Raw genomic sequence first — 14463 nt, forward strand, 5'->3', positions numbered from 1 at the left:
CTTTGACAATACTAGTTAGTCTGTTAATTTCATATCTTTCAAAATATGTTAATATTCAATCAGATTTAAATTGTAGCTTACATGCATCTCAGTGCCTAAAATCCAAGATGGTATCCAAGCTGGCGCCGTGAAGGTTGCCTCGATGTGGAGCTCCACAGTTGTTTTACTGTTTTAGCAAGTTTGTCCTGTCTTTAGTTATTCTTCTGCCATCAGTTTCACCAGGGACGAACTCCTAAACATTCGGCAGTACACACCACCCAATCTTTTATCAGTTTTCTGGCCTTTACCGGATGTTTTCCTGGACATTGTAGTTGGAGGAGCAGCCACGCTAATCAAGCTCCGACAATGCTTGATTGGATACAGCAGTGCCTGTCTCCCCTCAGTGCCCTCAGGGGGGCGGTCTACCAACCCCGCCTTCATCCGATTTTAGATCTGTGCTGTAGGGAAGCTCAACAAAAAAAAATCAAGATGCTTACTCTCAAGCAAGTCGTGTCACAAATCAGACTTTAGTTATATCTAAAGGATGCATACTTCCACATATCCATCCTTCCACAACACAAGTGTTTCTGTAGTTCGCTTTCGGGGGCGAAGTGTACCAATATTGTGTTCTTCCTTTTGTAGCCCAGCCACTGTAAAGCAGTTTAATAAACGGTTAGGTCTGATGGCAGCAGCGTCCAACGTTATACCTTGCGGCCTGTTGTACATGAGACCGTTGCAGTGGTGGCTCAGGACCAAGGGGTTCTCCCCGAGGGGAAACATGTTCCGCATGATCAAGGTCATGCGGCGATGCCTTCGTGTCTTAATTATGTGGAAAGAACCTTGGTTCCTGTCCCAAGGGCCCGTGCTAGGAGCTCCTTGTCGTCGCGTCATGCTAACGATGGATGCTTCCCTCACGGATTGGGGGGCGATCATGAGTCGTCGTGCAGCCCAAGGTCTGTGGCAGGACCATCATCTTTCGGGGCATATCAACTGTCTAGAAATGTTGGCGGTGTTCCAGGCTCTGAAACACTTCTTCCCAGACCTGAGGGACCATCATGTGCTTGTTCGGACAGACAACACATCGGTGGTCTCCTATATAAACCATCAAGAGGGTCTGGGATCGCACCGCTTATACAAGTTGGCTCACCAGAAACCTCCTGTGGGGCCAGGGGAAACTACTTTTGTTGAGGGTGATTTATATCCCAGGCTACTTAAATCAGGGGGCAGACATCTTGTCGAGGCAGGGGCCGAGGCCCGGGGAGTGGAGAATCCACCCCAAGGTGGTGGAGCTCCTTTGGGAGGACTTCGGTCGAGCCGAGGCCGACCTGTTCGCATCCCAAGAGACCCAAGAGTTCCCATTGTCCACTTTGGTTCTCACTCAGCCCCTCTGGGATTGGACGCTATTGTCTGTACGCATTTCCCAGGAGTTCTGGAAAGGGTTTGCCAGGATGGGGTCGGACCTAGTGTCTCTCTACAACAGCTCTCCTCTGGAGATTCCGATCAGGAGGGACCTGCTCTCTCAGGTGAGTGGATCGATCCTTCACCCCCGTCCAGAACTGTGGAAACTGTGGGCTTGGCCTCTGAAGGGTGCTCTCTTCTGTTCACTTTTGAGAAGGTTGTTGAGACCATTCTCCACTCCATAGCTCCATCCACAAGGAAACTGTATACCTTGAAGTGGAGACTTTTCACTTCCTGGTGTGGATTGCACTAGCTGGACCCGGTTAACTGCCCAATTGGTGCAGTGCTGGAGTTCCTGCAGGAGCACTTCTCCACAGGGTTATGCCCCTTCACACTGAACTGTACATGACGGAACCTTGAGTGGAGTATTTTTGGGGAGACACCAACTAATAACTTGTTTCTTTTGTGGCAATTTTACATTTATGCATTTGGCAGATGCTTTTATCCAAAGCAACTTACATTGCATTTCAAGGTACACATTTACATTGTTATCAGTTCTTGCTTTCCCTTGCAATCAAACCCATGACCTTGGCGTTGCAAGCGCCAATAATCTACTGTTTGAGCTACAGGAAAGACTGGCACTTTGAGTGCTAAGACCAGGTTATGTTCCTAAGGTTCCTACTAATATTGTAAGACATAGAGTACTGCAGGCCTTCTGTCCTCCTCCAGACGTCAGACCTAGAGAAACTTAATCTGCTCTGTCCAGTTAGGGCCTTAGATGCTTACGTCCACAGAACTGTAGAGAAAGTCTGAACACTGTTCGTTTGCTTTGGGGAACCTACAAAGAGGTGCCCGGCTTCTAAGCAGAGAATGAGCAAGCGGGTGGTCGAGGCCAACTCATTTGCTTATGAGTCAGCCAGTCAGCCTTCACCTTTGGCTGTCCGGGCCCACTCCACTAGGAGTATGGCTGCTTCCAAAGCATTACTGTCAGGAGTTTCCCTCAAAGATGTTCAGGGAACTAGGGTTACATACGTAACAGAGACGTTTTGCACCAAAGAGTCAAGTTTCTCATTACCATTTTCTACTGCTTCTCTGACCCCAAATAAACAGTGTTTTTTCTTTTCGTTTGCTGAAGCATCTTACATGTGAACGCCCTATTTGCATGTGAAATGATCAATAGCACTTACTTGTGGGCTAAGGTTCAATGTATTTGGAGGTTCCTCATTCCTTAAAAATAACAACCTTTTTGCAAAGCCTGAATCACATTCTGATAGATCCACAAAACAGTCCGCCCTGAAATGTGTTACACAAACTGTTAAGATCAGAATAAAATTAACATTTCCCAACATTGGGTTCTGACTGTTTCTTAGTGCATTTCTAGGCAGTTGCTAGCCGGTTTTAAAGGCATTTGGGTGGTTGCTACTGCATAACGTTGTTAGGTAGTTCCTAAAGTGTTCTGTGCGGTTGCTAAGGTATTGCTATGTGGTTGCCAAGGCATTCTCTGTGCCTTTAGGGTAGTTTTTATTGTCAAGAAACCACCTTAATTTCCATGATATTCTGATCCCTAAAAATTATTCCTTTCAGTTAAAATCTATGGAATTGTACTGTCATTTTTGTCCACCATATTACCATTGTAACTACACATCTTTCTTTATTAAGCGTCACACAACCTATGTAATGATAAAATAACCCACTCCAAAAATGTCACACCACATTTTTATCATTTGCTGTGTTAGAGAGAAAAGAATAGTGTTTATTATCAAAACAGATATTGTCAACATAATACATTATATATACATTTTCATTATTTCAATCAAGATCTGTCTCCCTAAGACCTGTGTTAAATCCTGTTAATAGGATACAGCATGAATGAAAATATGATTAGAATAGCTGGGAGAAGAGATCCCTTTAATAACATATTAACTTGTCACTCGTACTAATAAATGATGTCTGCTTATGTTCCCCTCTGCCGTGGCTGCAGCAGAATGCATGTGGCATTAGTGCATCAGTGATTAAGTAGGACACTACAAAATGCTCTTCCTCATCCGTCTCTTTCAGCAAGAGCAGTGAGAGCTTAGATCTATGAGTACTTGATCAAAAAAGAAGCTCTATTTTATGGATATTCTCTGGAGAACCTAAAAATGTCTTAAATCCTTCCAATGAAAAGGTCATTTGTTGATGATGGACTATAAAGAGTCGTTTTATATCACTGTCCCTTTTGAATAGGTTTCCTTTCAGTCGTTGATTCAAGCACATCATAAGAGAGCCACAAAAATGTGTTGGGAATTGCTGATTTGCATCTGTAAGGCATGACATAGTCAAGCACAGTAAGGGAAAGAGTGAAAGAACTTGAACTGGAAAGCGGAAAGGAAGGATGTTTGGATGAAAATGTAAGTATCTTATTGGTGTTTACTCATGTATGAAGGGTGTTATACGTGTATACAAATGCAATGAGGTTATGTTTGTCTGCTGTCTTACTGTACCTCGAAAATGCAAAAATGTATGGTATCTAGGGGTTAAACTGGGGTTTACTTATGGTTTTACCATAAGTTAAATTTGGCATTTAATTATCCCCTTTGCATAAAAGGTCTTACATTTTACAAGGCTTTAACAAACACGCCCATAAAGGACTGGCAAGACACATACAGACCCTGAAGTCTGGAAGCAAATTTCCATTTGGTTTACAGGCAGCCCCAAAGGGAGGGTGGACGGAGAGCGCCATGACTTTTTCAGCGAAGGCCTGGATGCGGAGTACTGGGAAGACAATGAATAACATTATGAATACATAGAGAAAAACATTACCAAGATCATGAGGAGAATGAAGAGAGGGAGAAGAGATAGATGAGGGGTGAGTGGTGAAAATATGCTATAGTTTTCAAATTCGATTTTTCTACAAGTTAGCTTGATTTGCATACATTGCATTGTAAGTAATTTATTGGGGATAGATGTTTTCCTTTTATAGTTTCTGCGATATGTAAATTTCATCAGTTGTCAATTTAGTAATGTGTAAACTTGTTCGTAACATATGGTACTAAATAAATGATCATTACAGTTAAACTACAGTGCATGTTATGGAATTAAAGTGAACAATTCCGACAATGTTGTGTGGTGAATATGATTTTTTTTTTGTTATAAAATGGATAGTTCTGGATCTGAAATCTGATTGGACGAGCGATGTTCGAAGTCACCGTAATTACGCTTCCAAATATGTATTCAGTAATTTTTGTAGCTGTGTTTTAGCATCATAAGTAATGGGAAGATAGTAAATGGCCTTTGGTTACTGCATTAGAGAAACTTCAGAAAATAAATCAACCTAATGCCATGACTGTGGAGGGGAGATAGTGCTGTGTGAAAGTACAGTACCTTTACTGTTTCTGCCCTGTTATTCATTCTTGATTATTTCCCACAGTATTGGATGCCACCTTGTATTAGATTATTCCTATGTCAGCAGATGAAGGACTCATTCCATGCACATCAAGTGCTGATAAAAGTGCTAAATGGAGATTTACTCTAAGTAAATGTTGAGTTGTCACAAAAAAACGTGTTGCTCAGTAGGAACTTATTTTGGCAAAATAATTTATAGGCTGGTTTTTAAAAATATTTCGCAAAAGTGTCTGTTATACTGTATAGATATAAAAATATAACGTAGCCCGGTAAGAGCTCATCAACAATTTCACAGTAAATACAGAATAAAATGAACAATGTAAAGTATATTTATATAATATATATAATTTTATATAATATGTATCTAAACCTAATCACAATGCCCAACATTTCATTGCTCTCTTTTGAATCCATTCAGAAGTTTGTCAGCAGTGAGCCAAGTGTGTGAGTACTATAACGTCTCATCTTAACACATGCCATTACATTTCCATGATTGTCTCAATTAACATTAGAGCTCATTTGTGTTAGCTCCTCAAACTGGCTGCCAATGGCTTTGAACACAATGCTCATTATAGCTTCTTTGAGGACTGACATGATTAATGCAGGACTTCCAATGTATACTTTTCTTGTGCGTTTTACGATGGAGTGGTTTGTACAATCTTCATGCCGCTTTGACAATATCCACCATCACTCATCTGAGCACGGGACAGAGGTGGTAAGACACTACTTAACTAAAACACATCATAAGATGGAGGAAGTTAAAAAGCTTTCTTAAGACAAATAAAGGAGCTTCTTTGGACTGCGTAAATATTAAAATAAAATTGGTCTTTAATTTGACTTGGAGTCATACTGTCACATTTTGGTTTTTGTCATTGTCATGTTTCTGTCTTGTCATGTGAGTCCCTGTTTGTCATGTGATCCTGCCATGTGTCTTGTCATTGGTTAATTGTCTGATCATTGTTCACAGGTGTCCCTTGTCTTGTAATTAGTCTGTGTATTTAAGCCCTCATATTTGCCATGTCTCTTTGTCAAGTATTGTTTCCTGTAGTCGTGTTTGTGTCTTTGAGTTCTTCATGCCACGGCATCTTGTTTGTAATAAACTGCAGTAGGGTTCTACAAACTTGCCTCCAGTGGATCCCTATGTTACAGAATACTTGACCTGCAACAATGAACCCAGCAGTTGCCCTCCTAAATCTACGCCAGGGCGTCCCTTGGAAACATATGTGGAGGAATTTTGTGGACTATGCTGCCAGGTGGATTTTAATGATGTGTCCCCTGCCTGGGGGGGGGAATAAATTTTTCCCTATATTGACTGTGCCCTTTTTTAATTTTTTTTATCCTCTCAGCCTGGGTCTCTTCATGTCATGCCTGCCAGGCCTGAACCTTTTCACGTCATGCCTGCCACTTGACGCTTTTAGCCAGAACTGCAGCGGGCGCATGCGCAGCAGGCCCAGCTGTAGTACTGATGATACTGAGGCCATGAGACCCAGCATCCTCTGAAACTTCCTGAGCGGAACTATGGAGCCGCTGCGGAAAGTTTTTTATCATGTGCAGAATACCCAGTCTGCGCTGTGGTGACAGCTGTGCTGTCATAGACAGCGAGTCCAGTTCTGTGCCCAGAAAATATATTTTCTGACTGGGAGACCAGTTTTGCCTAGTTGACTCTGAGACCTAAAACCTCGAGGTGATCGAGTAATATGGTCCTGTGCTGTACAAGCTCTGATCGCGATTGGGCTAGAATCAGCCAATCGTCCAAGTAATTCAGAATTTGAACGCCTTGGAGTCTCAGGGGTGCCAGCGCCGCGTCCATGCACACTGTAAATGTACGAGGTGCTAGAGACAGGCCGAACGGGAGGACTGTATACTGATCCTCGAAGGCGAATCTCAAGTATCGCCTGTGACGTGACGCAATTTGTATTTGGAAATACGCGTCTTTCAGATCAATTGACATAAACCAGTCCCCTCGGCGAATGTGCGTGAGGATTTTTCTGCTCGTGAGCATCAAACTTGCGCTTCACAAGCACTTTGTTCAGCTGCCTCAGATCTAAAATGGGTCTGAGACCCCCGTCTTTCTTTGGCACCAGGAAATATCTGCTGTACAAACCCCCTTCGTTCTGAGCTTGAAATAAATGCTCTATGGCCCCTTTGCTCAATAGCTTCGCTATTTCGGCTCGAAGTAGATGTGCTACTTCTGTTTTTACCGTAGTTTCGACCCTCGCCGTGTAACGGTGGGGGCGTCGCGAAAACTGTAGCGAATAGCCTCTTTTCATAATGTTCAGCACCCACTCTGAAAACCCCGGGAAGTTTTTCCCATGCATTCGCATGAGTAACTAGGGGTAGAATGAAATCTGGGCCCTGGTCGCGAAATGGCGACGACGCGAGAGCAACCGTGTGCTGTAACATGGACGCTGTGTTTGCAGCATTTGAGGCGGGGGGCACGCTTAATCGAGCGGGCAGCCCGTGCGTGCTCAGCTCTCTCAGCTGAGAGAGATCGCGCGGGGCGAGCCTGGAATAAATGTGGGTGCGTGATAGCGGGCACATTTATAGCACTGGGAGTACTGTCTATTAGAACTGACTGACCGTGCATTGGATTCGTTTTTACAGAAACCGTGCGACATGCAGTGTGTAGTGATTGTGGGCACTGAATATCGGGCACGTTCACTACATGTGATGCACAATCGACATGAGTCGATTTTATGTGTGCAAGCCCTGTATTGTGTAGGGCTGTGCTTGTGTGTACGAATGGGCACTGAGTTGTGGGCATTACAGTTACACACATTACACCATCGGCCGTGGCCGGGACATCAGAAAATACACTCTTTTTCAGATGTATCTGGGTCACCGTAAAAACGGCGTTTGTGTGCAGGCAAACGGGCCGTGATGCCGGTTTGTTGACTGCTGAATACACTGGCACGGTCGCGTGTGTTGGAACTGTGCAAGCGAAAAGTTTTGGTGGAAATCCGGCCGCAGCGGGACTTGAACACCGTCGTTTTCCTAGGCGGGCTAGGAAGGCGCAGAGGCCACGGGCTTGATTACGATCTTTGGTCGAGGCCCGCGCGGCGGGGGGCGGTGTCCAGCTGAGCGAGAGCGCGGCCTCGGGTCTCAGGCCTGCCGCTGCTGAGGCGCGGCGGCGGGCGCGGACCAATGCTGAGTGCGAGCAGGCGGCAGTTTAGGGCGACCTGTCGCAGAGCTGGAGCGCTTGGGCAGAAAGTGTCTCATGGCTTGCGACGTTTTCTGTACCTCGGCAAAATGATCCGCGTAATCCTTGACGGACGATCCAAAGAGGCCAGCAGTAGAGATGGGAGCGTCGAGGAACGCAGCGCGCTCTGACTCCGTCATCTCAGAGAGCGTCAGCCAGAGATGTCTCTCTGCCACGGTGACGGGGGCCATAATTCGCCCGATGGCATGTGCAGCGGATTTTGTGGCGCGAAGAGCGAGGTCTGTGGCGCTCCGTAAATCCGGCACGCAGATCGCTTCTGGGCCTTCCTCGTCGAGCTTACGGAGAAGGTTGGCCTGGTGAATCTGCAACACCGCCATCGTGTGCAATGCCGACGCAGCTTGTCCAGCGACAGCAAAAGTGCGGCTGTTCAAAGCTGAGGACGTGCGGCAGGCTTTGGATGGTAACGCTACCTTAGCCCGCCGTCCAGCAGAGGGCGGGCAAAGGTGAGTCGCTACAGCCTCTTCCACCGGAGTGAGGGACTGGTATCCTCTGTCTCTAGCACCGTCCACTACGGAGAATGCTGCTGAGGACTTCCAGGACTTCGCTACTTCTTCGTGAAGCTCAGGAAGAAAGGGCGCGAGTCGTGAGGACAACGAAGCGCGGTCTCCAGGCAGAAATCAGCCATCCAGCCGGTTAAGCACAGGCTCCTCGGGCGCCGACCACTCGAGGCCGAGGCTCGCGACGGCCTGCGTGAGCAGACGCATCAGCTCTGCTTCAATGCTGGCCTTTCCTCCTCGAAGTTCACAAGCGGCTGGGCGGGGAGGTCAACAGAGCTCGCCCATCCCTCGCTGCCCGAAGCGAGGAGAGAACAGCAGTCGTCCCCCACAGATGCGGCGGCAGACAGCGGCCATTGTCCGTTGGTCAGAGAGTCCAGCGAAGCGGGCGGAGAAGCTGGCAGCAGCAGCGGCGAGCTCCTCGTGGTGGAGGGAGGTTCTGGGTTCCGCTGAGCATGGCGCTTTTTATGGCGCGGCACTGTAGTGGGCAAAAGTGCAGCTTCAGCAAACGAAGCCAGGCGAGTCCGTAGAGTCAACATAGGCATCGTCTCACAGTGATGTCAGCCGCCATCAACGAGAGCTAAAGCTGCGTGGTCCTCACTCAGGCAGGAAACACAAATCACGTGGTGGTCCCCGTCGCTGAGTGGAGCTCTACACGAGCCACAGTTGCGAGGCATCTTTAAAAAGACGCTCGGCTCTTTTAGTGTGGGGAAAAAATGTGTGACACGGCGGCGAACACACACACAAAACACACTACTGAAAAGGATATAACTTATATCCTTAGGATATAAGGATATATAATATAAGGATATAACTTATATTATAGGCGCGCAAGCTGTTCCGCCTGAGGCTGTATGCTGCTGCAAAGCGTTTTACATTGATACAAAATTAAGGATTCATTTTTTGGCTTCAATATCTCGAGAAAGAATCTTTCCCGTAGCGTCTTCGACGCAGTACAAGAGAACTCTCGTAAGAGAACTAACTGCATCCACTGTTCGCTGAACAAGGTTATCTTTACCTCACAACCAAAACACACTTCATTGGTGACATTGTTGATTTTGTGGTCTAAAAACAAAATTAAATCGCTGCCGACGGCCTCCATAACCCGAACGAAGCACGTTGATGGGCGTGTGCTGATGTGCAGACACTCTTCCAGTAAAAGTGCCAATACAAGGAATTCCGCCCTTTATGATGTCATACAGGGCATACTCGAGAAAAAAAAAACTTTCCAAAACGTATACGAATCCTGAAAGAGTGTATTTGGCACATAAATACTCCGTCATACGTCCAACTAACTTTTTTAAAACTTTGGCCATGTTTAGCATAATAATCCAACTCTTTAAAGGGTGATAAATTTCCCTTTTCACAAGATGTAAAATAAATATCTGATGTCCCCAGAGTGTGTGAAGTTTTAGCTCAAAATAGCTCACAGATATTTTTTTATAACATGTTAAAGTTGTCATTTTTTGAGGGTTAGCAAAAACACACCGTTTTGTGTCTGGCCCTTTAAATGCAAATTAGCTGCTGCTCCTGACACAGAGGGCGGGGTTTGAAGTGTTAGCAGCTCCAATTACCTCACACAGGCCTACACTAAATGACAGAAACTGTTCTGCCTTTTGTATGAGTCAGACAATGATGGAGAGACTCAAGAAGTCACAACGCGAAGAATGCAACAGGACGTCTCTGAATGGTTAGTTGATGAATTTATGTAGCTGATGTGGTGTTAACTATCTTCAATTAACATATTCTGTCATGATAAAATCGCTCGTATAGAAACTGTTGTGAGATGCAAACAGAGTGACTTTCTATTGCATGTTAAAAGACAGATGCTACTGTACAGTTTGAGCTGACTCACAAATGTGCTCGACTACAACAATTCTCCCTCTTCTCAACATGGACAGTGTGTTCCTGGGGGTGAGGTTAATATAAATTTTAGGCTTGGTGATGTCACTAACCTGTGAGGAATGTCATGTAGTCCATACCAGTATTTGTTGTAGTCCTTAAAAAACTATTTCTTTAAAAGCAAATATCTCCCTTTGCTTTAAACGTTGAGCATTGTAACTTTGCAGATGTTGTTTATGCTCAAACAGCAACATTACATACCTAAAATTAGAAAAGTGAAATCATACTCAACCACCCTTTTAACAGTGTAAACTAGTCAGAATGCATGAAATAGCCTTACAAATCCCATTTAACAGCAGAGACACATCAGATGTGTTTTATTTGGATTCTGTACAGTCAGTTGAATATTTGCCTGTTTTCAGAAAGAAGCTCCCCGGTGGCATAAGGTAACTACGCTCAAATGAGGTGTTTACAGCAACGCCAGGAAACTTTCCAAGGTTAGAGCTTGTGCAGGTGGGCAGAACTGCACAAGGCCCGAGCAGAAAATCTCCTCAGGGACTACATCAAACAAATAGGTATATAAATCCCTGATGAAGCTCAATTTCAATTACAGGTGTCTCGCTTGTAAATCTTGTGTGTTTGTGGAGTACACGCATTAGGAATGGAGTAATTAGACAGCCAGCTGCCAAACTAGCTCAGAAAGGAGCCAGCTCACTCTGCAGATGGGATGGTGAAGAAGAAAAAAAACAAGTCATACCCAGGGATCAATTTCAAAGGGACAAACCATAATGGCTAAATGTATTATTAACTTTTGCACCTTAGTGTTTGTATAGTCTAGCCAAGTAAGTTCAACACCCATGTGTTTGTTTTGCTAAATGTAGCCTATATATGCTCGTAGCCATGAAATGCTCAAGATTTTCTTTTTTTCAAGCATAAATATCGGTTCAAGGTGTTGTAAATAGTCATACACTGATCCTGGAAGGAGAACAAAAATTGATTTGTATTTAAACGTACAGTATGTCATTTCTGGCCACTAGGGGTCACTCAATCAAAATAATAACAAAATACGTATTTTGATGACGTCGGGAAAGAGCGTGGTGGGCTCATGTGAGTTGTTGTCATTGTCAATGACAACCAGCCAACTAGCATCTCCAGCAGAAAACATGTTCACTGACGAGGTAATGTATTGGTATTTCATATATCAATTAATATTCCATCTAGCTAGAATTAATAGATGTTAAAAAACACGGTCACCTTTCGTTAATAATTATAATTACGTTTATATATCGAACAAGATAGTGAACTGCATATGATGCTACTTTATCCAGCTAGATATAGAACAAATGTGAATTTACATTATACTATACATGAGAGCTAGTCCGTCTGCGTTTTACACATGACATCATCGTTTCATAAAATATACAGATAGATAGTTAGCTGAATGGGTGCTTACCTGTTTATTAGAATGCAAACGAGATCGGCATCTCTCTGTACTTGTCACGAAGCCCTCTCCATCTTTGAAATGCAACTCCAATGTTAACCCGTGTCATGTTTCTTCTCCTGTTCCAAAACCTTCTCGGGTCATTTCTTTCACCTGTACGTTTGCGCTTCACAGAGCTGGCTCCAGCAGCAGAACGTGCAGGCAAAGCATAATCATGGTCTATATTGATTGAGGTATACAGACAAATATAAATATTAAATACAGAGGCGGACAGAGTACACAGCTTCATTACTTGAGTAAAAGATACCCCTTGCTAAATTTTACTCAAGTACAAGTAAAAGTACTACAGTCAGATGTCTACTTAAGTAAAAGTACTGAAGTACTTGTTTTTAAAAGTACTTGAGTACCAAGAGTACAAGAGTACATTTTCTAAAAATTGCATTACTACTGCCACAGTGCTTACATTTATGTACAGAAACGTCCTACATGGAGTTATGAAAAATTTTAATACCTTGGATAATGTAAAAGGAATTGAAAGTAAAATCAAGTAATTTTCATCTTCTTACCACGTTGCTTTATTTAACATTTCGCACTTGCCCACAAGGCAATAGCACAATGGCAACGCTCTGACATACCTCTGCTGCTAGAGTTTTAATGGATTTTTTGCACCCACATTTGAACTAACAATTGTGTGTACATGTGAGTTTCTCTGTTTTTTCATCAATCAAATCAATAAACCTAAACCAGCAAAGGCGGCAATATAGCAATGTTCTGACACACCTCTGAACCACACCTCTGAAAGGTGATTGCTGATAGGCTGTCCCAATCAGTGACGCCTGCACAATCCAGTCACGTTTGAGAGGGAAACAACAAACTGAGGGTTTCCGAGATTGTTTTTTATTTTCCTTTTTTTTTTTTTTATAGAAGAAGTAACGGGTACTCAGTACTCACGGTTATGGATAGAAATGTAGTGGAGTAAAGAGTACAATATTTGCCTCTCAAATGTACTTGAGTAAAGTCATGAGTACTCCCCAAAAATTATACTTGAGTAAAGTACAGATCCCTCAAAATTGTACTTAAGTACTGTACTCAAGTAAATGTACTCCGTTACTGTCCGGCTCTGATTAAATATAATAGTCTCGGTCAAGTTCGATGCAGTGGCGTAATGATGCTTTTATTGGCAGCCGTCCGGTGTTCCCCTTTGGATTTGGCGGTTCCGCAGGAAGTTAGAGAAACTAGGAGTCAACGGTTATATGACACCATAGACGGGCGACAAAACGGAAAAAAAGAAACGGTACGTGTCTTCGAATTAAACTATACATTTCTCTGGGTTTGAAAGTTGGTGGAAACTGCCGGGATAATGTAAGTACACAACTAAAAATATATATATATATATGTGGCAGGTCTAATGAAATGTATCCTGCCTGCAGGTGGCTGATTAATTAATTTGAGCTTGTCCTATCAGTGAACTGTAGTAGCGCATATAAACCAGCTGGTTAGAGGGTATGGTGTCACGAGGCACCGCCCCTTCCCGTGTCGTCATTTTCTGTCGTCATTCAGGGCGACATGCAAGTTATCGTGGCTGGCATTCGGCTGAGGTTGTAGCCTACCCTGGATGGTCAAAGCATGGGTGTTGATGCTTCCCGCCAATAATGTTTAGTTATCGCCGATGTGCATGCTGTCCATCTGATAGACGAGACGAGTTTTCAGCCCACATGCGTGTTTGTTGCCTGACTGAGTTGGTTCCCAGAGATCACACTTATAAGATGTAATAAGGACCGATTGGTCGCGTCTGCACCACCGATTAGTTTCCGTGCGGTTGACTGCGTGGGACTACTTCCGGAGGCTTTGCTGCTTTGCTGCTTTTGTTGTTGTTTTGCACCATTTGTTCTGCTGTGGACAAAGGACTGAAATCGCTGTCCTTTGTGTTAATTTTAGTGTGTGTGCATCCCTGTGAGCCCTTTATTTCAGGGATGTTTCTGTGTCTTGTGTGACACCAGGAAAGTTTCCTTTTTCATTTGTATTAGTTTTTATTTTGTATTTTGACTCAGAATGTAATATGGTAAACTTAAAACTGTGAATATCTCTACTTCAGTTTCTGTCTCTTGGAGTGACAATTCTGAGTGTGATTCAACAGTGACAATTCTGAGTGTGATTCAACAGTGACAATTCTGAGTGTGATTCAACAGTGACAATTCTGAGTGTGTTTCAACAGTGACATTTCTGTTCCAGGAGCTGAGTGCACAAAGTAGGGGCGGATTGTTGGTGGTGGTCTCCCTCACGAGTGTTGTGTGCTGAGTGGTGTGAGTGTATATGCACAGGTGTACGCCAAAAGGTGACTTGTTGTGGAGGCCTTACGTGCCCTTATCCACTGCTCTGCCTCGGCTCCTGTCCCGCTGACTCAGGTTGCTAAATGTGTGTTTGTTGAACCACAAAATTGTCTACATTGAGTTCTGTTGATGTATGTGCATTTTTATATTGATTATTTATAATAAAACAAATTTTATATTTTTGTACCCACGTCTTCTGCCGTCTTACTGTGGACGAACCTGTGTTTCCTTAAATAACAAACTATATTTTATTGTCCCTGGCAAGATTACAGGGTGGCGTAGTCGTTAGCAGAGATCATTTATGCTTAAAACCATTCCATCTATCCTCGTGCCGCTACATATAACATAGATATAGTGATTTTTGCTATTTTTAAA

Source organism: Phoxinus phoxinus (genome assembly GCF_949152265.1).
Source record: "Phoxinus phoxinus genome assembly, chromosome: 1".
Taxonomy (NCBI): Eukaryota; Metazoa; Chordata; class Actinopteri; order Cypriniformes; family Leuciscidae; genus Phoxinus; species Phoxinus phoxinus.